The sequence below is a fragment of the Megachile rotundata genome, chromosome 12, assembly GCF_050947335.1.
Source record: "Megachile rotundata isolate GNS110a chromosome 12, iyMegRotu1, whole genome shotgun sequence".
In the NCBI taxonomy this organism is placed as follows: domain Eukaryota; kingdom Metazoa; phylum Arthropoda; class Insecta; order Hymenoptera; family Megachilidae; genus Megachile; species Megachile rotundata.
The window spans coordinates 11,129,180-11,156,231 of record NC_134994.1 but is presented as its reverse complement, the minus strand read 5'-3'; the positions used below and the strand labels follow the sequence as shown (position 1 = coordinate 11,156,231).

Genomic DNA, 27,052 nt, shown 5'->3' with positions numbered 1-27,052 from the left:
GGAGGGGAAAACTTAAGGTCGTTCTGTTCGAGGAAGGAGATTGGCTTGGAAGAGAGAATACCTAGTTGTTAGCAAGCACGAAGCAGTCCGGGGTAGCTAGATAAGGCGTGGGCATAAACGTCCGCAGATAAGGGTAGTTTGCACCCCCGTTGTGGACAGTTAGCCTTAAATGAGACTGAGGAGGGGGTGGAGACGTGTAAAGGCTTTTGTTGCTTGGCTTCCATCTTCCCGCTTTTGAAATCAGTTTCGTTGATGTCACTTCCTCCCGAGATCGAATATTATGATATTCGATGAGGTCCTCGGAAAAGAATTTTAGGGATTTACGGATACCCCAAATTATGGCTGTGACAGTTCAGAAAAATACGGATTATATTTTTTTGATTTTTCAGTTATACTTGTGGATGTGGTAGAAAGAATATTTTGAAATTACTTTTAAGTTTCAGATTTTTACAATTTTTTAAATTGGTGGATTTTGTTAATTTTCAAATGTTTCCGAGCAAACGTGTACTCATATCAGACTCCACCCCTGAGAATTCTTGCAGAACCGAATTTCCAATTCAGGAGAGATTGGCAGAGAATGGTAAGGGTCGTACAGGTAAATCAAGTCACGGTAAGCAATTAAAAGAGAATCTTCGTTCACTGCATTCAGAAAAAGAATAGGCTGACGCGGGACGGTGATTTTTCACGAACGTTGTCCGTACAAAAATCCTGTCTCGCCGTTCTAAATTCCGCTTATCTAACGGGGTTTCGACAGTAATGTGCCGGCGTATTATGTAGAACCATCCTGCCAGGACCATCCCTTTTACGTGGAAGGCCACGAGCAGCGGTGCCGTTTAGCGTCAGATAGCGGAAACGTATGAGGGACGGGGTGAAACCACCCCTTATCTTAAGGGTAGCTACTCAATAGCTAGTCGCACCGAAATTTCTCTCGTTTCAACCTCTTCCTCTCTCGTTTTCTCAATTCTCCTTTAAAACTGTGTATTTCGAAAACTGTTCCATCGAAGCACACGCGTATAATTTAACGCAAGACACTGGAGGCACTCTAGCCACGGCGTTTAGGGTTACTTATACTTTGGAAAGGCAATGTGTGCAATGTAGAAGAGCGCCCCGGGGGTAGGTGCTTGCGGTAAATCTAATAACGTTGTAATGCTGTTACCCCCTCAAAGTTGGCCCGTAAGTTTCTGCGGAGGCCTGTTGGCTCCGACCACCGTGCACAGAATTCCTAACGCGTGCGTTGTTCTCAGCTGCATACGCATACTTCCGCAAAAAGAAAATTTCTCTTCAAAAATCCCTTTATAAACTCAACTTGTTACTGTTTAATCTTACGGTACAGTTTGAATCTTTATGAATTGGTACATGTTAAAAATTACACCCCCATCGATGTTTGCTATATGTTTAATTTGAAGCAGTACATTATAGTCTGTATTGTGCTGAACCATATTGAGTATGACTGTTTTTAATACCATTCTACTATGTACATTTTTAAAATTCCATAATAAAATGGTGAAGGGTAGTATAAAATAATGGTGGTATCAAACAGTCCACATATGAAGTATTCACACATGAAATTATCAAATACAAAATGTTCACATATGAAATTATCAATATACAAAATGTCCACACATGAAATTATCCACCTACAAAATATCCACGCATGAAATTATCAACATACAAAATGTCCACATATGAAACTACCAGCATACAAAATATGCACATATGAAATTATCAACATACAAAATATCCACACATGAAATTATCCATCTACAAAATGTCCGCATATGAAATTATCCACCTACAAAATGTCCACACATGAAATTATCCACATACAAAATGTACACATATGAAACTATCAACATACAAAATGTGCACATATGAAATTATCCACTTACAAAATATCCACACATGAAAATGTCCACCTATAAAATATCCACACATGAAATTATCCACCTACAAAATATATACACACATGAAATTATCCACCTACAAAATGTCCACACATGAAATTATCCACCCACAAAAAGTCCACACATGAAATTATCCACCCACAAAAAGTCCACATACGAAACCATCAACATACAGAAATGAGATTCGATTCATAACGAAAATTGTCACGCGACATGTCGATTGACGTGGCACGAAGTCGGGCAACAGGTAGCTGATAGGAATTTACCGACTTTTCGTGGCAAACGTTGAAATCGAAAGAGAGACCGGTTCTTCCGCGAATTTCGTACAACTCACCCTCGTCTCGGTCGCTTCTCCCTACAGCAACGGTTTGTTAGAGTTCGCGTAGATATATGTCACGAGCCAAGGTAAGCCTCGCAGTCACCCGAGGGTGTTCCGCAAACTATGCTCGCGAAAAGTTCAACACAACTTCATAACATCGGTGCTTCGTGGTAGAATTAGAGGGGGTGAGAAGGGACCCGAAGTGGATTGTCGGAGAAGTGGTGCCCGTTGGGGTCGGGGGCGGTAAATTTGTTCTAGCGTGAGCTTACATGGGTTACGTTAAGTACATAGGTGTTTGGGGGTGTACTGTATTCATCAGCGACAATATGTGCGTTGAAACTTGAAACGTCCTGTAGCTTCTACTTCGCTAAGTGATAATTAAAATCACTAACTTATTGTGGGAAGATTTATTTAGAAGGTACTTAAATTTTTTATTGATTCCTTGCAAGAGAAGAGAGAAGATCTTTAAATTTGTACCTTTATTTTATTAGTATATTTGTGTTATATCTAAATTATCAGCTCATGATTTTCAAAGAATTCTAAAAACAAAAGTCTCCAGCTTTTCTGACTGAATGTCTCTCTCATCTTTAATATATCATTAGATGATTGTTGCCTGCAGCCCTCGCAATCAGAAAACCTAACCCCAAACGATCGTTGACGATAAATGTCGGCTGTATTCCACGCGAATATCGTTCAGGTTACATTGTCCAGATAGAAAGAGAAAAATCGCCATGGTAACCGTAAAAATTCTGGCAACGATCGTGGTACGATGAATTCCCAGTTAAAGCCTGGTTATAACGGGGCTGTGCGTTTTATCGCGAAAAATTCTTCGGTCGCTTAAAATCGCAATACAGAACGACCGTTGACCCGAATCCTATTCTTCTTCCGTGTTTTTCTCTCTGTTCCTCTCTTCGATTGTCCCCGTCCTCTCCCGTGTAACCCTCCGAACCGCTCTTTCTCGCAGTACCAGAGATAAAAATCAGTAATTAGCCGGGACCATTATGGCGGCCGTTTGAAAAATTAGCGGGTCGTGGGGGTAACCGCCCCTCTGGGCATAATCCTGCATCGGTAACGGCGCATACCAACGTGCATCCAACCTGTCTCTGATTTATACGGGTTTGCTATTAATTACACCCAAACCACTGCCTCGTTTTCCACCCCTTCTCGAAACGATTATTCGAACCCTTTTCTTGCGGTACACCGTCATTCTAGGCTTATCCCTTCTCTGTTCATTCTGTCATCTACATTATGCTACTGTCCTATTTTTTTTTAATAAAAATAGGATGTTTATGCAGGGGAAATCTTCATGAAATAAAATATGGAAGATGTATGGTGATGAAGGTGAAAGATTTCTGTAACGAAAATGGTGCTATGGAGAACGACTCGTCGGACGTATTAAAATATAAAACTCCAAATGTACAGAATTTTGAAATTCAATAATCTAAAAATTAAAATTCCCAAATTCTCAAATTTCCAAATTTTTTAAATTTCCAATCTCTCAAATTTCCAAACTCTCAAATTTCCAATCCCTCAAATTCCCAAACTCTCAAATTTCCAATCTCTCAAATTTCCAATTTCTCAAATTTCCAGATTCTCAAATTCCTAAACTCTCAAATTTTCAACCCCTCAAATTTCCAAACTCTCAAATTTCCAACCCCTCAAATTCCCAAACTCTCAAATTTCCAATCTCTCAAATTTCCAACCCCTCAAATTCCCAAACTCTCAAATTTCCAAACCCTCAAATTCCCAAACTCTCAAATTTCCAACCCCTCAAATTCCCAAATTCTCAAATTTCCAACCCCTCAAATTTCCAAATTCTCAATTTCCCCAATCCTCGAATTCTCAAATTCTCAAAAATTTCTGTAACAAAAATAATGCTATGAAGAAAGACTCGTCGGACGTATTAAAATATAAAACTCTGAATTCACAGAAATTCTGAAAATCAATAATCTAAAAATTTAAAGATTCAAAAATATGAAAAATTGAGAAAGTAAAAAATAAACCCGCAAAATTGGGAATCAATTGAACAATGCAAGAATTATAAATGTGAAGCTTATAATCCCAAACCGTCCATCCCCTAAACAAATCCTTATCCAAAGAAAAACGTTGCATCCGCGTGTAAATTCAACGCGTGTAAAAATGTTTGGGGAACCACCATAGTTTCAACGCCCGCGATTTTTTACGGCCACGCAACCGTTCATTCGGTATTTGTTTCTATCCTTCGTCGTCCACCGGCCGCATTTTGATTTCGTGCGTGCTCGCACGTCTGCGTGTGTGTATATTTTTTTTTTGTTTTGTTTGTGTACGAAAGAATTCGAGTCCAGTGCGTCGAGCCGAAAATTCCGGCCGGGTCTCGCATCGGTTGTTGTTTCAACTGACGCTGGCCAGTCTCGACGGGCTGCGGTGCAATTAAATTAAATGCCTCGGATTAATTGTTCGAAAGCAGTTAAATTAGTTGCATTCGTTTTGCGCGATTTTTGCGCAATCTCGACGCGGAATGCGCGACACTGCACGCGCACACGAGATATTTCGCTCGCAGCCACTTATTCTCGCTCCGCTTTGCTATCGCGGGCGTCGAAAATGCTCTCGCGTGTTTTCGCGAAAGGGACACTTAAAAAATCCATTTACCCGTTTGCGCGATAAACGGATACGTTTTTCCGTTTCGACGAACTTGCAATTCGAGATTTCGCATTGTTCCACCATTTCACGCAAGGATGGCTCGTTTTGGGTACTGAAACAATAGGACGCCATTTTCAGATACGTTTCCACTTTCTTGTAGATGAAAGGGAATAATAGAAACTACCCAAAATATAAACTTGATTAATATCGATCCACGGCTTTTGTTGAGCATAATGAAGGTATGGAGCGAATTGAATTCTTATTATAATTGACGTTCGATGACCTTGAATCTCCTTTAATTGTACTGTGCTACGTTACATGTCCGTCAGAGCAACCATTCAGCCAATTTTCTTGAATGCAAACATTCACGCGTTCATTAGAATACAATGACTTAATCTTATTGGGTTGTCCCGAAAGTTCGTGCCAATTTTCGGTAGGCGGCATGAAATTTTATTTAGAATAATTTTTCACCAAAAAATCTGAGACGTTCTGGAAGGACTTCTCAAGTTGCATAAAAGATGGAGAAAGGTTATAGAACAGAATGGCACCCATATAATTTAATAAATGTGTATCAAATTTAAATGAGCTGCGTTTCAATTCCTCTCAAAATCGGCACGAACTTTCGGTACAACCCAATAGTAACGATGACTCTAGAAGAGATGAGCAGTAACATTTGCAGTTACAGACAATTTTCAAGGTTGCCTTTTCATCAGGTTGTTATATGTGACTATGAATAATTCACCAACAATCATATACTCAATATCGTATCATAGTTATATGTAATAAAGCAAGTATTTTTGACAGAGATCAAAGAAGCAGTTCAAGAGGGTGAAGGAGCAGACTCTTGAGTCACATTGCTCGGATGCTGACGATACGAGGACGCGTATAAGCGTCTGGCGAGCTTGCAAGTAAACGTAGGTAGACATGGTTAGACTGGTATCCGGCCGCAAGCTCTCAACCTCATCGCAACCATCCACCACCCCGATTCCGGCTAGCTTTCGTGCCTCTCCCGTCGTTCAACCCCCCTCTGACACCCTGTGCACCCGCCTCGCTGACCGATGCCTGTCCACCAGATATCGCATCGTCGAGACATTCAAGACATAACGGACCGAGGAGAGATATGCATCATTCGGATTGCCGGACAGCCGACACACGTGGCCACTCGACGCGGCGTTCCTGCAACCTTCGATTCTCGATCGGTCGAGATTGCTGGAATGCTGAGGGGTGCTTTCTCCCCTCCTGCTCCTTAGATGGCCCGCATAACCCATTCCACGCGTGTCTCTCTGTCCACCTGCGTTCGGGATTTCACCGAAATTCGTTCTTCTTTTACTACATTTTATTATGCTTATTTTTACTTCTTTTCGTTGACAATACTTTGGATAAATTCAGAAATGATTGACAGCTACAAATGGGTCAATAGTGGTTTTTGAGATAGAAGTACTTTTAGGTAGTTGAACTTAATCATTTTATAAAAGGAACACACCTTTCAAAGAACCTGTTCAAGGAACATACAGGGGTACATTTGTATTGTTCTTTTAAATTCAGCAGTAGACACATGTCTCATATGTGGACATCGTTTTCCATACGTGTTATTAATTTCTTCAAAATTTATTTAAGTGCTATTAACGTTAAATAAGCAAGAATGATTCCGAACCACAATATGACACGAACAAATAATACCCCATTTCTCAAAGCCTCTACAACCCCTTAAAGAAAAGAGTCCCCCATTAAATTTTCCACGTCCCCGCATTCTGGGTACCAAAATTGCATAATCGCGGATACAAACGACATTGTTCAGACAATGTATTAATAACATTGCAGACAAATAGTATTGTTCAGACAAACGAATAGTGTTGTTCAAGGGATCCACAGAACGGGACAATTGCGGTATGGGGAGATAAGGGGGTGCAGGTGAAGTGATACAGGGACACTGGGAGACGAAACGAGATACGAGACAGAGAGCAAGAAGGAGTGAAAGATAGATGGTGATAGGGGTTGGTCGAGGCGAAAGGGGTAGATAGAAGGGGTGGTGTGGTGGCGATGGTGGTGCCAGTGGCGGTGCCAGTGACTCGGTCGAGCAACGAGGGGTTTGGAAAGCGTAATCGTTCTAGCCACCGCACCTACCCTCTTGCACCCCCGTGGTCCTGTACCCGCTCGTACTCGCTATTTATTGCCCGCACTCGGCCGGTTCACAACATAAATATGTTACACCTATGGCCACACCTATTGCCCACGGCGCGCGAATTCCTCCGCAGGCATTCGACCGATCCGCGAAAAGAATTACGCGGATAAACGGATAAACATTGTTTCGTTGTTTTCTGGTCCGTTCTCTACCGGTTCGTGATTTTTTTTCCGTTTCATTTGCTCTTCGAATTCGTTGATGATTTTATTTGTCACCGAATTTCTCTCGATTTTCATGCCCGATAGGTTTGATTAAAAAATACTTTTTTATTCAGAAAGTATAAAGTACGCATTCAAAGTTAGGTCAACGTGGCACCCTTGTCTGTTTCTGAAACGGAAGCTGTCAACGGCCTCTTACCCGAGAGATACAGTCTCCTGCTGCAGGGATCGAGGGTAACCTAAGAGCGGGCCTGTTAAGGGCTCGAGGCAAGGGTGCCACGGAGGGTCGAGTTTTGGAAGATAAAAGAAGGACCAACTTGTTGAATATCGACCGACTCGCACTGTACATTTCAAGCTTTCGAGTTCTATTTTCTAAATAATCAAAGTACTCACGTTTTCTCGATTCTCTCGAAATCTCCAGGCTGTTTTGTTCTCAAAGTCACGGGGCACCAGGTTCGTTTTCCAGACGCATCGGCATACAGAACAACGGAGCGACAAACGCAGGGGTAGCAGAGTGGTAGCGAAGGTCGATATCTTGCGATCAGAAGGAACAATCGAAAAGATACAAGGCAAATGTTCGGTCACGACGCTCGTTACTCAAAAGCGGAAGCTTCCGCTCGTGGCCGCGACGCGCAAAACCTCGGTAGCTCCGCGGACGCACGTGCAACTCGGCCGCGTGGCACGTGGTGTTTGTCGGAGTGGTTCGGCTCGAAAGCCGCTCGGCAGAGCTTGCAAGCTCTCGAGCTTTCATTGGACGATGGGTGGAAACTGCGCATGATTGCGGGTGTGGCCAGAGCTTAAGGGGCGGAATAAGCCACGGGGTGACGATAGGGCATCACGAAAAGGGGCACGTCTTCGTGGGTGTCCACGTTCCTAGACTATCCCACCCCTAACGTGCTTTTTCCTTAAGCTTCTAACGAGCCTGAGAAACCGGTCTCTCTCCGGGTCCAAAGCTTCGAGAACTTGCGAACTGACTTCCACGACCCCGGACCGACACAGAGGGAGCACCCGGAGTAATTAAGGGGAAACTAATGACGTCGAAGACCCGCCAGGACACGGTCTCCAAGTTAACGCTCCGTGATGTTATTCATCGAACTTTTTACAACCATGTTGTTCTGAACTTTTGTTCTCGGCAAACTCCTGGATACTGATTATCGATTATATTGTCATAAAATATATCTGAATATGTTCTATACTGTTAATGATTGCGTTTTCATCTTCTTTTATACTTTTATACTTATTATAAAATAATCTTCTTCGATATTCTACATTAGGGTGGTCTCTTCAGACAGGTACATATCAAAAGCAATTTTTATATATTTTGTGTGGACAACTTTTCGAGGTGTTTGCTAATTTTTTAATTTATATCCGAATGGAGTTTTTATGTCAAATAAATTAATAATATACATTCATTCATACATATATTGAATATTGATCGTCGATCAGTTGTGATAAGTTCAGACTTTAGTTCTAAAATAAATGTGCAAAAATAATGTTCCAAATTAAATGCAATATCTATGTGTGATAAATTCACAAACTTCGATAAGGGTCATACTTAACATACAAGTATGTAACCTTTATATGAAGATTCCACCCCCATTAATAAAAAATATAAATAAGTTAAAGAAGATTTTAGTAAAGATTTATAAAAGTTACATTTAAGAGACCGATCGATGCCGCGTTTTTCTTTTGTAGCAACAGGTGGGGCCATATTTGGCACTAAGGAGAAAAGAAGCGAAAGTGGCGTGTCGCAGGAGCGTTTTTCGGTGCATCGTTAACAAATCAATCGGGAACCGGCAAATGTTTGGCGCGGTCGTGTGTCCGCGGTAAAGTGAAAGTCTAATCACGGCCGACCGATAAATAAATCGGTTTAGCTAAACAGAGCGAATCAGTTAGGATGGTGCGATTTCCAGCCAAAGAGCACGCAGCCCGTCGTTCCACGGGAACGAGGGATTTCCATCGCGTATTTACATGGTATGCCTGCTGATTGGCTTGCACGGTTACCGTCGTTTTAATGATTTACCCCTGGAGAATCGCATTAGCCCTAGGATAGCGTAACGTCATTTATCATTGATTTCTCGTTCACGCCGAGTTACGAGTAATACGTTTACCAGCGACCTGCAAAATTTGTACGAAATAACGAAGACGCAAATTCGACAAGTGAACCAGCGATCCAGAATTGAGGCAGCCATGTAATTTCGAACGCCGGTGTCTGGGCAGCTTCTTGCAGAAAGTGTAACACGCAGACGAGAGTACGTAAATATATAATGGCTCGTCGTCTCGCCAAGCAATTATATATAACGTCAATCATTGATCGCAATTATGACGCGAACGTTGCAAGACTCGATACGGATATAGCGCGATTGCTATTTCATAAATCTGCAATGACGCACGGCCCGGTCGTGAGTGACGCGTCATATATCGCGGCGAACATTTATGTGCACTCGCCATGCACATAATTGCAATTAGAGCGGAATTCATTTACATCGACGTTCGATTTGTTCAGGTAGAAAGCACGGATTTGCACGGGACCCGGTGCACGCGCCGCTCCCGTCTCGATTTATTTCCGTGCTTGTCAATCCTGCCGCCCCGCGATGTAAACGGGATTAGATTAGCCCCGTGAACGCGCGATACTAAACGCCGCGAGAAGATAAAACCGGACGATTTGCGCCTCGAGAATAACTCGTTACAATTTGCACGGTGTACGCAATCGATATCGGATTTCGTAACCTACCCCGAAAACGTTTCGTACGTTTTTAAATATTTACACTGTTTCGCTATTTTTCCGCTCCGTTTCGATATTTTTCTTCCGCGGTACCTCTCCCGCCCGTTCCTTAAAATCGTCCATCCATCGAGAATTCATCGTCGGTGTATCACTTCACGGAATTCGACGTTGTTTTCGTCGGGCGTGCCGGCGAATAAATCAATTTTGTTTTTATTATTTTAGAAGAGCCCTTCGGCTCCAATATTCGTTAAACGATAATACAACGCGCGGGCAATAATAGGGGGAAAACGGCGTAACTGTTAACCGAATAGAAGATCGGGAGTGGTCGAACAACGAAACAGAAAAAAAGTGGAAACAGAGGTTCGTTCTAAAAATTTCATTTCGATTTTTTTAAATACCACGCATGCTACCTTCGCGTCCGGGATTAAAAGCTAATTCGAGCGATCCGGTTTAATTGAGCGATTAACGGTTAAATAAAGCCCGTTCCTCTCTCGCTCTCTTTTGTCCTTCTCTTTTCCCGTCCGCCTCTCTCTGTCCGGCCCGCCCCCACCACCTTTTAGAACAAATCGTTCGTGATGGTGTCCAGCCCGGTGGAAAATATAATTCAAAGATATTTATGGCTGGATTACCGCTGGAATTGGGTATCTAATATACATGACCGGTTCCACGAGCCGACCGGATTTTAACTGTCCACCAGGGGGTTGCCGTTTCGAGCTTTTTCCACCGATACGCATCGCGTTTGCGCGCGAACCATCGTCGATTACGCGACGATACGATCGAGAACGCGACACGTAAAGACTCGCGTGTCCCACGACTTGCCTCGTTCGCTGGCAAATTCTACGACCGACGAGGGGAACTGCACGGAAAAGGGACAAGAGTTTCCCGGCGATCCTGGAAAAGGATTAGCCGCAATTGATAGCCACGAGCATGGAGGAACGTGCTTGAACCTGGCGTTACGCACCAGAGCACCGGCCATCCAACTATCTGTGTTCTGGTCGTTTCAAAAGTTTGCGTGTCGGCCCGTTTAGACTTTAACACGCGCGTATGCGATGTAAACAGGATGAAAAAACCCGACGGAAAATCAAGCGAATAATTCCGCGACATAATTCGCCGACGACAGCAACGCTGTTCGTTTTCATCGAGGCAAATTGTTGCCTTTCGAGTATTAATTTGTCGCGTAAATAATTGACGAGGGTGAACAAAACACTTACTGATTAATATTTTATGTGTCTAGACACCGTCTTCTGCTAAAGCTGTGAACACGATGAGGCTTTAATAAAATTACAACCCTTATCTCTTAACTGAGTCACAGTAAAAAATGACGTGTAAGATCAGACGTCACGTTACTGAAAATTAGTATTCTCTTAAGATTTTTGTGATTCATATTGGATCTAATGTAATATTGTATAAATTGTTTATGGAATAAAATATAAAAATGTCAGGTATAGAAAGTGTCAGCCAGTCACTTAATATTTGATAAATCCTTAAAGTGAGCCTCATCTGTGGCTTCAATTTAAAATTTCATGAACACAAATTATTACTTCGTTTTTACGTTATATTTTTGCCAGCTATGTTTCCTGACCTCCGACCTTATCAATTTCCAATCGACCTTTATAATTTTTATCGAGTACTTCGCAACTCGTGTTTTAATTGAAGACTAATAAAAAACACTTGCGTCGGATTTTATGATGTACTGTACACGATGAAATAAAAGAACGCTCTGTAAAATTGTTGTTTAAATATCAGTAGTCAATCATTATAAACTTGAAAATAAATGATAAAAGTACCCGTTTACTTTATCCGGAATGAAGTTTGAAAAAAAAGTTTATGGCCCGATAGGGGTAGACGGTTCGGAGATGCTTTCGTCGAAGGAGAAAGGTCGTAGACCGTGCCGAACGCGGAATTAATTAGAAGCAGCTGCCGGTGCAGAGGTTAAACGCGATCGCAAGGGTAATTTTGATCCTGATCCAGAGTTAGGGCCAGACTAGTGTCCACTGTGCGATGTTCTGCAGTGTCCGGTGGTTAGTGCCGGACCAGATGTCGCCACGGGCGTGACGTCACTGGTTAACTACCCTTTCGCAACCAACACCACCACCACCACCAAGCCATCACCACCGTCACCAACCCCGCTACCTTCACCGCACCCGACGGACACGATATACGGGGATGATTCTGATTAATTACCGATAGTTACACAAGCTGACGCCACGCCGTTGACAACCCTCGTCAACAGCGCGGACCTTTCCACCTTGCTGGACGTCGAAAATTGCATAACCAATGAACTTGGTCACCGTCGAAAAATTCGATTTTGCGAAAAAAAAAGTCGTTTAAAAATATCGTGCTTAAAAAACGTTCTGAGACAAGTTCGTCAATTTCGGGCAATAAAATCACCGCGGTAAATCCATTTATCGATTCGACGAGGTTTAATTCGTTCGGAGGAAGACCGAGGAGGATTGTTATGCGAGAAGGGATGAAAACGTGCGAGCACTAGCATCCCCTCGCGAGATGCATCGGGCCACGACCGACCGATCGGATCGCCAATATTTGGCAATTACGAAATATGAGTTTACATTTAATAATTGCGGTAAACACCGGCGGACGCGGCGAGTGGCCACAGGGGGTGGGCCCAACGAGATATGGTCGCACGTTCGTTTGCTCGCTCGCTCGCGTTTGGGGTAAATTCCGATTTACCCTCCGTGATAGGCATTATTCGACGCAGCCCGCGACTACGTTTTATTCGCTCCAACACGCCGCGAACCTCTGTTTCCCTTTATCATCGTCCGCCGAGATAAATGCCCGCCGCACCCCCACAACTTTTTGTTCACCCCTACCCCCTCTGTGTGCACGGCTCTCGAACACACGTGTGCGATCGTACCCACGCATCAACTTTTCACGCTCGCGCCTGCCTTCGACGTGTGCATATTTGCTTTTTCTCTCGTCTGTCTTTCTTTCTTCTTGACGTGCTCGACGATTACGCTATTTATCGCGGAAAACATTCCGCCAAAATCGGATTAATCGACGAACATTCCTCCTTTCTGCTATTCAAGAAAGGAGGTTTTCAAGAAGAGAACTCAAGTTGAAAACTTGTGCAATTCTTATTTTTTTATAATTTTACAGAGTCGAAATTTTTAGAGTAGTGTAGTACTTTTTAACTAATTTAGACATTTATTAATAAAATAGTATTTAAACGTTTAATTAATCCTTCAAGGAAACGTCTTTAACAGTTCGAGGATAAGACTGGTTGAAAATTAAATGAACATTCACGGAATTCATACGTTTTTCAACGAACACCACTTGCAACCCCCATTTAAGGAATAATTATAAAAATTAACGGGTCATACAAATAATATAGAACCAATAAATGCCTAAATTAGCAATCATGTATAAATCAATGTGCCTCTCCTTACACGTCGAAATATGCCATTTCCTAAACTGCTACCGAAATATAAATTTATTATTAATGATACTATCGATATTAGTAAACATTTCCCAAGGGGTATCCGCGAAGGTAGATCGATATTCGCGATCTGTCGTGGTTATCGACGAAGACGTTTATTCAAATGTAATATCTCGTTCGTCGGCGAAGATTACCTGCTTGGGAAATGTGTCCCACAGGTACGCCTCGATTTTCCTTTACTCGACGCCTGTTTCGTTCTTTTTTTGTATTATGTTCCTCGCGTTAATAAAAAGTTTTGGGACAATTTCAGATAAGATCTTATCCAACGTGTTATGATGTAATCCCGAAGATCAAGTCCCTGTACGTTTATCCCGGTGTCATTAATTTGTCAAAAGCAGACAAGTTTCTTAGCGGTATACAAATTGCTTGACGTAACGTAAACGCTTCAATGAGTTCGAAACGGAGGCACGAAATGACGTCTCTGGTTACGAACACATTTACCCTGTTACGTAAATCCACGGGAGAACCTTGTCACCTTTTATTCTTTCCTTTTGGACCCTCCTTTTCCCTCTTTTCTACCTCATAGACGTTCCTCTGAAGGGCTCGAGCGTTTATACGCACGAACACAAACGACCCCTCGGTATATTCGCATCGCCTCACTGTATTCGCGTTTCTTTCCCCTTCCGTTGTCCTAAAGCAGTTCAAAAACTTCTCGAGCCACTCTCGACGCAAGCTGTTCCACCAAGGATCTCGCGCCTTTTTCCAATTTCTTAAAGAGCCGCGACAATTTATGTGAAGCGTGTTCATAAAGTACCTGCGACCAACCCCCACCTCCGTTGTCCCCGAATGTGTTCCGTGTTTCAAGCCCGTAAGGAAACCCGAAGAAAAGCGACCCCTTCGCGACTCTGTCGTTGCCAGACTTCTTAAAAGTTAACTTCGTGTTTCTCGATACTTATTAGCTCTCCCTGGCCGATCGCTTCCGCACGTACTCGCCCTCGCACGTTCACGGCAAACTTTCGTAATATAGGGAACGTGTGCGAACGCATGCGTCCATTTTAGGCCGCGAGCTCCTTTGTTTCCCTAAGGATTCGGAGGGTCGCGAGACTCAACTAGGGTGGAAAGTCGCGGGAATCGAAAATGATTGCTCGACTGGATCGATGTTATCGGAAATTGATTTTAAACTCCGTTAATATTCGACCAAGTGTCGAGGAATTTTATTTTTTTTTTTTACGTTCATACGAGCAGTTCGAGGATAACGGAAGTCTGTACAGTTTCCTGAAAGCAGCAGAGGAACCGAGGTGAATTTCCGAAGGAAGATCGTGATCGTATGTGGATACTTTAGGAAATTGATTGCGGGGGTGGTAAGGGGGTGGCTAGATGGTTTATTGTTCCTCCGCGACGTGGCAGCACCCGTGCTACGACGGAATCCATTTTAAAACGCTCCTTAAACTCGACCAACGTTTCGTTGTCTATTTACTAAGAAATCTACTGTTTTACACTTTTTACACATTCGTCATTTTCATTAATTATTTCAATTGCTCAATATTTCTTTATAAGGCACTTATAGGTCACATACTTTACAGTAGACAAGTTGTGTGGCTCACCTTGAATAAATAGTATAATAAAAATTCATCTATCAATAAAAAATAACCCAGTGTACTTCTGACTACCCTTCAAAAATATAATATACGTGAATTTTTTGTGGAGCGATTTTAAATACGTCCAACGAGTTAAATATAAAATTAACATACTCTTCATATAGACATACAAATCCTACATATCAAAGTATAGTACAATAACCAGAATTGTCAAGGTAGTCAACAAATTTCATGAGCAAACTTTTATTAAAATATTTTTAATAAAATATTAAGGCTGAACTTTGATATATTGAATATTACAAGGACTTTTATGTAACGAGACACAGTTTTGTTACTCGACACATATATTTGTCCGAGAGCCTCTAGCTGGCTGAATGATACATCGAAAGTTAATAAAAAATGTCCTTCTATGGGCAAGTTTGCACTCAAGTGCGAATAAAGGTTAATCAAACATTCTTATACCAGACTGCAGAAGCAGTTATGGCATATAAAATTCGATCTTCATTGCAGCTATTATAAATGCATAAATATTGAGTCTACATGTCTTCCATTACAAAACTCATATATCTTCCCCAGCTTGTGACTCGAAGTTAAAAAGAATTCAGTCCAAACGGAAAAAATGAAGCTAACCGCTAATAACTGGGAATAGCTAACATGATGATTTGCGTAAACGATTCAGTAGGTCGCGATTAATCGTTGGACTTAATGGGCGTTCTCGTTGGCCGCGGGCTAACCCGTGAAATCCTCTCATTCGGAATTCGCTGTAAAGCGGGCAGAGGGGCTGCCAGGAACAGTGGGATCGCAGAAGCTGCTGATCCGCGAGTTCCAGCCGAGCCCACGTTGAACCACGTCAAGAACAAAACCGGACCAACGACGCGACGCGGAGGCGCTCGCACCTACACTCGGAAAGCGCGGCAATGGAGCCGGCAAGGAGGGTTTCTGCTCGCTTCTTTTCCAATTAAAATTCAACGCCCGTCGGACAGGCCGCGTAATTGGCCGACATCTCTTTAAGCGGGAAAATTACCCAGAAGGGCTTGTCGACCGTCGAAGGTTTAACAGTCGGCTCGGTGATGGGGTATCGAGAGGGGCGAGAAGGACGGGTTCGACCTTCCTCCCACCACGCGACACCCTCGTCGAAGCGAAAATCCTGCCAATAAATAAATTTAAATACATGAATATCTAACCCATACTCCATCCGACTCTGGCCTGCTCGCGGCTTTACAGGTTCATCCAGAGGATACCGATACATCTGATGCGAACAGATCGTGACGATCCTTCACTGATTTCCATCCGGTTGCCACTTTATGTTGCGGGAATATCTTCGGAGCTAAATATAGCTAACACTTACTAAACTTTACAAGTAGAAATTTGTAATCTCTTGTATTATAAAGAGGAATTTATCTGATATACCAGTTAAACATGTTCAAATGTAAAGGAGATAAGGACAATCTCTTATGCACCCTGAGATTTATCATCTCTATATACACATGTCTTATAATTAGTATTGTAAGTTAATGTAAAACCGTGGAATGTGAGGGTAATATTCGTAACGAGCTGGCAGTTCAAAGGCAGTTTATCGCGGTGTTGAAAGGAGTTTAAAAGCGAATAGAAAATCGAACATCGGAAAGATATAAAAATTGCGCGACAACCCCTCTCCCCGTTCGATTCTCCGAAAGCCGGGTCCGCCACTGACGTCACGAGCGTCTCCGAGTGTGCCGTCTCTGCCCCACCTTGCTACCCCCTCCCGACAACCAGGACACCGCCATAAAATCATGTAATTAGCTATATACCTCTTGTCCGTATTGCTCTGTCAGTGGTGCGGTGCGGTGCACTTTAGCGGTACGAGGAGGGGTGCAGAGCAGAGCAGAGCAGTGGGTGGGTCGACGTACAGGAGTGCTTGGAGGACCGGGGGCAGGGGTTGGTCCGGGAAAGGGGCACGGGGTTGGGCTAGGATGGGCGAGGAGGCGAGGGGGCCGTGAAGTACCCGCTAATTAATACCCTTAATTGCACCGACCCCAGCCTACAGCCACTGCCAGGGCTGTACGTAGCTAGAATGCTCCACGGTGATCTCGTTTCAACCGATCGTCGCTTCGCTTGTCGTCTTCGATGGACTTTGTCAGTGTGGATGCGCTCCACTCGAAGCTGGTCGAATTCTATGCCTCGCTTCGATCCGCTTCTACTGCCAGCCTGGTTAGAGAAACTCGACGCGGGTAAACGATATTCTTGCCCCCAGGAACGCCACTCTTTCGTTTTTAAATCGTTACGATGTACCTTGAAACGTCGCTTAGACTTACTTCAATTATTGCTGGATGTTTGGTCCGTTCGTTATTGAGTTTCTCGGGTTACATGAAACGGTGATCGATGACACTCTGCTCTGCATTGTCTACTTCTGAATGGAACCGACACGCTACGGTCGCGTGTTGAAGGATTTCATCGCTGTACAGACTGCTCGGAAATGCTTTCATGATGTTAGACATTGCTGAAACTGATACGGGATAACTTAAATTATTTTAGATGCCTATTTAATTCAACTTAAATAGATTCTGTAATTGCCAAGAAAGTTCGTGAAGACAAATTTTTCGGCATATTGTGCAAGTCTTTTCGAGCATCATACGACACGCGATTGACAGACAGCTTGAATTCTTTAAAAATGATACCCAATGAGAAGACAAGAAGAAAATTGTTGAATCGAAGTTTGAAAAAATTGCAACAAATATCTGTATACATTTATGCAATTAATTAAAGTATTATGATCTACCAATGATTTATTACAAAACGAAGTTATCCAAGCAAACGTCGAAACGTATAATCCAGCTCCTAAAATAGCCGTATTTATTAAATCGCAGCAAAGGGATATAACATGAAATATTTCCGCTTTCTCATAGAACTTGCATCAGTATTTTACAATACTTCAAAAACTTCATCGAGAGCGAGGAAAAATTTATGAAACGCCCCGTAACCAGGTCCATATAACGCCATACGATTTTTATCGTTTTCTATACACCCAATATTCGCCGTGGCGAAAGTTCTCCGTTACGTTTGTCCTCTCACGTGCTCGCCCGCGAGCGTAAATCGCCCCGACATATTTCTATCGTTTCGTCGAGAGTGAAAATGGCGCGCGGGTCCACCCTTAAGTTCACACTGTCGTAGGTTCGCACCTTATGAAGGGACGAGGCTAAAATGTGGACGAAATCGGGTGAGCGAGTGTAAAAAAAAAGGACAGCGAAAGGGAGGAGAGGGTGGTGTGTTCTCTCCCATATCGACGACAACGTTAAGTTATGGCGCTATCCTGGCAACATGTCGCCGGGCTTGTTCGACAAACTTTTCAATGTCGATATATATTTTCCGCGGGCGCCCTTTTATGAGCTGTTGAACTAGTCTTTCGAACCGCTCACCGATTCGATGTATCGATCTCCTACTGTGTATTGTTCGTTGCCATCGTTCGCGCTTGTTCGTCTTGCTAAATTATTGATTAAGCTGTCCAATTTTCAACAATTAGAGGAGACGGTACTTCACTGTTATTGATCACGGTACATTTCTAAATCCGTCAATTCCAGTATTCGGAAAATTCTAAATAGATGAATTTGTTAATCAGGAAATTTAAATATTTCAAAATTTCCAGGCTTCTAAATTCGGAAATTTCCGAACTGCTAAATTCCTATCTTTCTAAATTTCATTAAATTTGCAATTTTCTGAATTTTTAAATTTCTCACTTTCTAAATTTCCAAACCTGCTAATTTAAAAGTTAGATAACTCTTAAATTTCTAAACTAAGAAATTAAAAAATGTCTCCATCCCCACATTCCTGATCTAAGCGTCCAATACTGATTTAACGCGATACCATACATCGGTGGTATAAATTCAGCCCATACAAAAACCTTAATTACGTCGATGTTTTTCACCCAAAGCATTCGATCAAAAAATCGATCGAATTCCGATTCGAAAACAAATAAAAAACGCGTCGGTTGAAAAAGTGGTCGAATAGGAAAGCAATGAATGGGGAAAAACGGCATCAACGCGCATACGTTGTAATTCGACAAACAGCACGACGCGATGTTATGGTGGCAGCGCGTTATGGGGTGTTTAACGAGTGCGGTTAACCAACCCGCCGGAAAACACCGATGTCGTCCTCTAATATATACGGGTCGCGTTCGTGGCAAGCCTGTCTGAGCATATGTTGCCAGCTTCCACTGGTCTTGGCATCGTTCTTGCGTGCCACGCGCACCCTGCGTCGTATTTCTCAAAGAAGATCCTAATAATCTCCGTTCAGCTTGTCAACAGATAAATAGTATCTCGTAATTGCGCGCTAATTAAACGGAATTCGTGTTCTCCTCTTATATTTTTCATTATTACGTACGAAGAGTAAAGGTCATAAAATTCCAAGTCTGTGAAATTATTTCTATAATTTAGGGGAGATTGCAGAATTATAATTAAGAAGAGATGTTTTCAGTAAATTTGTTCATTGTATAATGTGGTAGTTATTTATAATTGATGATGTACAATAGTAGTATAAAACAGTACATACATGTATAGGTTATGTTCAGTATAGATAACTACCATATTTGTAATCAATTTAAAAATCTAATAATGGTCTTCAGAATGCGATAGTAAAGTGCCAATCGTCGCAACAATTTATTGCAAATGTCTCCTCCGTCACTAATGAAATTACTTTCGAAAGGAATAAAAGATTCGTTCACGCGCCTTTTCGCAATGAAAAAATCAATCGAAACATCAAACGAGTTCGAAAGATTTCGTATCGGAATAAAGCCGAATCGGGGTGAGAGGCGATCGTTAGCGGATCCCTTTATTGGATGTGAATGTTCACCGACATTTTGATAAATTTGCGCGAGCACACGCGTGCACGGCGCACTTCCAACAGACGCAATCAAATAGACACGATTAACGACGCGATCGTTAATTATCGTTCGGTAAATAACGAGAGAGCGATCGCATTGGCAAATTGTTCGAGGCGCTTCGATTGAACGCGAATTCATTTTCAAGTGGTTCGTTGGTCCGATTTTATCCTTTCGCGGCCGAACGTTTTCCTGGTAATTGAATTTTTTCCCAAAGAACGATTCGCGTTCGCGAATCCTAGCACGTTTACCGAATGTTTCTACGTCAAGCTCTTGTTTCCAAGACGATTAAAGTCATGGGAACTATACTCAATGCAACAGGATAAATGCACGGAGATTTCAAGATGTTCTAACATTTTCAATCAAAAGTTTGTACGTGTTTATTAGATTATACATGTTTTAGCACACGATTCGTGAATAGAAATTTCACACTAGAATGTCTTAGAATAGCAACTGCTCAAAATGGCCGCCATCAACACCTACGTCTGTCATTTTTACTTTTCGTGTCTGATATTAACATTTCAATTAAGTATACTATTCAATGCATGTATGTTTAATGTATATTTTATATATCTTATACGTCGTATATCTTGAAATATGCTCAAGCATAAATTTTGACAATTCTATAAAACCTTGAGAAGGTTAAGACACTTGATGAATTCCTTAAACATTGACTTCAAATAATCACAAAATAAGAATAGCAACAAACAAAATTATTCCAGCAAACAACTCATTTATTAAAACAAATAAATTCCATAATTCTACATCTTCAACCTAATTCCTCAAACCACCCCCGAATTCTCGAATACAAAAATCCCGAAATTTTTGCATAGACGAATTATGAGCTTCGATACAAATTCGCATCATCCAATAGCGAAAACCCCGTCGATTTTTGGTGCCGCAAACTCTATCAACCGCCGTGTTTATAATGAAGCTTAATAAATAAATCTGTAGCTGTTTGATACACATAATTAATATCCATTTGCAGCATTAAATTAACTGTAAACGTTTGCCGAGCGTACATTCGCACAATATGGTGCGTAATTATTAATTACGTCTCGAATGATCAAACACGAGCGGGATAATTAGCAACGCGCAAGGAGAAGACGATGGGCGAACGGGGAGGTTTTTCGCGGATCCGCGGCGAGCTGAAACACGCTCGCAGACGACAGACCGACAGGATTAATGACCATCCTTATTATCGTACGGACGAGGGTGTACATGCGCGACGTGGCCAAGTTTTCGAGGCTAGCACGTCTGCGGCGTCGCCTGCCGACGACGCTGTGCAAGATTTTTAATTAATCGATCGAGACGCCAGCGTCGGGCTGCCGTCGTTTGCGGTGCGGCTGGTTCATTAGAGACTCTTAATTAACTTGCGGTGCTCACGCGACTTCGCACAATGGGATATATATATATATACATATATATATATACACACATATATATATAACCGGTGCAAGCTAACGCCATTCAATTACATGTTAATAATGTACACGGAGCGGAGTTACATTGGCTCGCTTTCATGCCGGAAACCTGGCGAATCGAATCCACTTCCACGTAAAATCGAGCTCAGGCTAATCTCGACCCGGTGCCTCGAAATCGAATCAACGGCCGAAACGTCGATCGTAATTGCTTGTTTCGCTTACTACCATCTTTCCCTCAAACAATAGCTGCACCAGCGAATCAAACACCTTGTATTTCCATCGTGGGAGGCTGTTCTTCAGAACTGTTCAAATCACACAACTACAGGGTGTCTGGTAATATTACTTCCCGAAAAGTAGAGGACGTCATTCTGAACAAGATCTTCCTTCGCAAAAATGGGGTTTGAAGCCTCGTTTTATTAAGAAAAAACATGGAGCAACTACAGCACTATGATTACGTCCTGTACCACCCCTTTCAGATAACAACCTGTATTGGTGTTACATTGGTGTTACCAATGGGGTTGCCCATTGGGATCCTTACAAAATTATTTTCATGTCATTTACTTTCTCCTACCATTGACCCTTTGTGAAAGGTGAGTCATTCACACTGCAATTATCTTTCATTCTTATTGCAATTAAATCAGTATTTTTCTACGAAATGGACCCCGAAAGCAGGGAGACGTCGTCGGTTAAACGGTATGTATTTACGAGGAGAAAAGTGGCAACAAACTAGTATCGATCCGGATAATCCTATATAATTGGAACGATAGAATCTGGCAAGTTAAAGGGGACTAATCGCGATTGTCACGCGCGAGTGGTCGAATCGATGCCCGGCCACGTCACGCGCTACGTCATCGAGCGAGACGACAACGATCCTCGAATTTTATTGGGCCACGATAAATGTTCGACTCCATAAACTATTACACTTTTACGTACGCTTTTTATCGCCGCAATTCCGGCCCTCGTAGACGCGACTTTTCGCTGGATTGCGTTAACAAACGTTGAATTACGAGACCATTCGGCCTCCGTAATGGTGCTTCCATTCGAAACGGACATCGCTAGGAATCGAGACGCTATTTCGATTCTCAATTATGACTTCGAGACTTATTCCGGGTTTCTTTTCATATTTTATTCCGATCATCTATTTTCGCAGTGTGTTCAAATATGGGCATAGAAAAAATACAATATTAACCGCCATCTTGTGTGGAAACTCTTGCAGCAGCTATTTTTATTGAGAGTAACCGCGCAAATATCACTGATGGCTTTCTTTATTTAGGTACCATTCTTTTCTTTTAGCACAAGGCGCAAAATAGCTGGCGTCGGTACACTTGAATGGAAGTTAAAATTAGTTGAAACCCATTTCTTTTATACGGGTTAGAATGTGAACTACTTTAGAGTAGTTAAATACTTCTTCCTGGTTAATGTATGTAATGTATGTGTTTCTCAAACAATATAATGCATGCATATGTATACATATATGCATAATGACAAGATTAGATCTTGATCAAGACTATTTGATCATTGAGTAATATACAAATATTCAATTATGACAATATACAAATATTCTGAACATAAAACATTTACTTCGGACAAAAATTTCTGTAATCATTTGCTCAAACATTTTACGCCAGCACCACTTATCAAAAATTTGTTTTTTCTTCAAAGAGTTAGCAGCTCCACAAAGGCGTAGGAAACTCGCTGGTCCGATTTCGAGTACGAAACGCTAGACAATTCGTTTGTACGTCTAACGGGGATCAAAGTGGTGTCGCGAATAACGAAGCGTGGCAACGGTTCAACAAAAAGTAAGAATAGCGATAACTATGTACCACGAGGCGAGGGGGCGTAGAGAGGAGCGTCGGGGTTGGCGAAGGTAGAGGAGGAAATAAAAGCGGGATGTAGCCGTGCCTAAGCCGAGCCAAATGAAGTAAATAGTCTGAATACCAGCGGTACTAATTAGTTATATAAAGGGCTCCTTACGGGTCCGTGGCTTGGGAAGCTTATACCGTTAATTAACATACCGAGCAAGGGTGCCAGCCGTAGCGCCGCAGCCGAAGCCTTCCGTAAAGCAATCGCCTGAAACTGAAGAAACATTATCGAAGCAACTTTGTTATCGCTTTTCGTTCAAACCGTGGCTACCCTTCGCTAGAATATGCGAGGTGGTGCAAACATCTCTTTTCGTCGAGGTTTCCTAAGTTAGAAATTTGGGAATTCAGGATTTTTATGTTTGGGAGTTTAGGAATTTTGCAGGTTCAGGATTTTTGGATTTGGGAAGATTGGAATATGGGATTTGGTGGATTTAATTCTGATGGTGGTGGATTTGAGTTTCAGGGAATTTGGAGGTTAGGAACTTGAGGATGTGGAATTGGGAGATTTAAGAATTTGGAGGTTAGGAAATTTGAAGATTTAAGAATTTGGAGGTTAGGAAACTTGAGGATGTAGGAATTGGGAGATTTGAGAATTTGAAGGTTAGGAAATTTGAAGATTTAAGAATTTGGAGATTAGGAAACTTGAGGATGTAGGAATTGGGAGATTTGAGAATTTGGAGGTTAGGAAATTTGAAGATTTAAGAATTAGGAGATTTAAGAATTTGGAGGTTAGGATACTTGAGAATGTAGAAATTGAAAAACTTAAGTATTTGAACGTATATGTATTTGAGGCTATAGGATTTTGCGAAGTTAGGAATGTGAGGATCCAGAAATTTAGGCATCTATGAACTTGAGTATCCAGAGATAGAGGAATATAAGAATTTACCACGAATCTTCCATGAAATCGTTCCAGAAGAACCCTTCGCATATCATACTCGAAAAACGACATCAGCCCAAAGACATCGACCAACGAAAGACACTTTATGAGTCATCAAACGCTGCATCCCTCTTATCAACTCACGAAACGAATTTTTATTAGAATCCTCTCTTGATTCTCTGACATTCGAGCCGCTACATAAAGAAACTTCTTTCGTTTCATATTCGATACCACGTTACGAGTCATTCGAGAATACATACCGACAACGACAGACAATTTGGATAACATGACCTACGAAATATCTTTTACCGAATTTTATTATTTCACGCCACAGATGCCGAAGAACGTAATCAGATAAATCTCCGGTGTTTGCAACCGTGGCTCGACAAACAAAAGTATTTCAGAATTCGTTAATTCGGTGTTGCTCTAACGTTCCGACGCCGTGGAAAACCACGAACAGGCTTCGTCCGTCGCGAGCACAAATCTGCAGAAAGCCGCTTCGCTTTTCCCTTCATCCGCCACGTAAGGCTGTAAATTTCGATATTTCGCGTGTTTGAGGATCGGATTTTTTCTGCTCGTGCTTCATGCTTCGTGCCACTGGCAAACGAGCGATATTTATGGTCGGACTTACGTTCCTGCGTCCGTGCGTCCGCAATGCTTTTCCGTGTTTTTTTTTATGATTATACCTGGAGCTAATTATGTGGGAGCTGAAGAATGGAATAATTATTCAAATCCATTAAAAATATCGGTGGTATCGATATAAGATTAATAGGTATAGGTTTAAGTATTTTCTATTTAAACACTTGAACATTCGATACCTGAGCTTCCGAATTTCAAAACTGTTAAAACAATAAAAATGTCATGTAACTTTTGTACTAACACGTTCCTGTAAGCTCCTCATCCACATCTAACTCGATGGAAATCCACATCTAACTCCAGAAGGAAAGAGCCATCTTTTTCCGCGTCGGTTCGCGGTCCGATTCGGAAGTTGCACCCCGTGGAACTAACAAGCCCTTAACTCACGCCACAGCCATAAACGTTGCCCGCAGAAAGTCCCTTTCGGCTCTCTGGGATCGTTGGATAACAATGAGAGAAAGCAGTTGTGTGTCGTCGCGGTATACACGAGCTTTGGTTTTTGCGAGAGCAGAAGCTGGTCGACAACGTCAGGCGGCAAGAGGCGAACGCCGAGACGAGTCGAGTTTCGGCTGCGAGTTGGCGTGGATTCAGCCCCTGTTTCGTGCCGCCATTTACTGTACCTAAGAGGCTCGCAGGGGTGCAATGATCCTCCGCGAGATAGCGGCGTACAATCGTTGAGGCATGAGACGGTCGTCGGGTCGCTGGGGAGAATCAAAAAGCCTGTTGGACACGTCGCCTCGTGGAGGACAATGCCACCGGCAGGAACGTGGTCTACGGAACATCCGGCGGGACTAACTTTATAAATCGACAATGGGAAATTCGACTGCGAACGACTTCGATGCTCGTTTCGCTACTTTGCCGATTCATGGAGAACGCTTCTGGATTCACCCTGACATTCTTTCACTTGGGTTGCTAGTATATTCTTTTATCGGGTTACGCTTTTATATTCTTCGTGATGATGACACTGCTGATAAGTCATATGTTGATCAGTCATATGTTAATAGTAAGTCAATGCACACACTGTGTTCTTGCATCTGCTGCAATGTGCTGTATGAACATCTTCATAATTTGCTTCAATTTCTTTTAACCTATGATGATGTCAAATAATCAGCAGAAAATAAAATCTCTTGCTGTACGTTTCAAACTTCTCAAATGTCTGAAATGGTGTTAAAATTCTGTCCAAACTGCTACTGTAATATTAGGCTGTTTCTTAAAGAATTCCTAGTATCAACACGAAATGGAACTTCTGTTACATTACATTCTACACACAACCCACAGTGTATAAATATAAAAATAGCATCAAACGTTAAAGAATTTAAATTCACTTTCGTGAATAAGGCCGATCATGAAGAACGTATTAGCACTTATAAAACAAGATGGTATCCATAATTTTAATTAATGAAATCACAAAGACAATATAAAAGATAAAGATTCGTTTATCGCTGAAATTCCTAACCTGTCACGAGCAATCAATAACGTTCCACTATATCAGCGACAAATACGAAGCACAAGAATATTTTAACGAAACAAACAAGCAAACGAATTACGTACTCTGTAACAACGAAAGAACGCTAAGGATTAAGGCGTCGTATATACTCGTTGTAAAATGCTCGATATTCGCGGTACAAGTCGAAGGGCCGTGCTGTTTCTCCGCGTGTGCCATCCCGTACTCGAGCCTCCTCGGTAATCCTGAGTTATGGCGGATTATATCATCAATTTAGCGCACCAGGATCAGGTGCAGCGACTAGCATCGGTCGCCAGGATATATCCGCGTGTCTATGTAGCACGTTGGCTGCAGCCCGATGATCCTCTATCGCGAGCGTCCAATGTCCTATAACACAACCATAACGCGAAACAACTTAACGCCTCAGCCCCCGTTTCTCTCTCGAACTCTTCAACCTTTAATATTTTCATAATTACAAATTTAGATCGTCGAAAATACGGAAACATTTAATTCTCGGTACAGAGTTCTCGGTATTCGGAAAACAACCCTTAAAGTTGCAAACTATGGTAGGGTATTTATCTCCACAGTTTACAGTACCAATTATACCATTTATGGTATCGCTAACAATGAAATATCGTGAAAAGAGATTTTTTAATGAAAATTCGTGGATGAATCTGTCCATCGTAAGAGTAAAAATTCCTTCAGAAAGTATCGACGAGAGGATTCGCGGTCTGCGTGTCGGGCAAATCCCGTGGAACAACGTCGAAGCCCGTAGTTTACCGGGATCGTTACGGAACAGCCGCGGAATTCAATAGCAACAAACACCCGCGCGGATATTATTCGGCAGTAAAATTTTATTTCGCCAGCATTTATTGGCGTATTCGCAAAGCCGTTTGGCTCTCTTTCTCTACGCTCGCGTTATTTGATAACGACAAATTATTGTTACGAGAAAAAGTGGCGGCAGCCCATGTGTACGCGCGTATCCCCGTGCACTGGTCACCTCTGCAACGTCCCTGGACAGAGAAAGAGGATGGGATCGCGGGAGAAATAGAAGA

At 42.2% G+C, this 27,052-nt stretch overlaps 1 protein-coding gene across 2 annotated transcripts in view; it reads right to left on the bottom strand.

Annotated features, from left to right (window-relative positions):
• LOC100876425 (LIM domain only protein 3) overlaps nucleotides 1-27,052 on the bottom strand; it is a 190,215-nt gene that overhangs the window by 74,235 nt on the left and 88,928 nt on the right. The window contains exon 1 of one of the 2 annotated variants that reach the window (XM_003702279.3): nucleotides 7,576-7,890. The exons of the other annotated variant lie outside the window; for it this stretch is intronic. The gene's annotated coding sequence lies outside the window, so the exon portion shown is untranslated. Of the gene's footprint in view, nucleotides 1-7,575; nucleotides 7,891-27,052 lie in introns of those variants that run through there. 2 annotated transcript variants of the gene reach the window in all.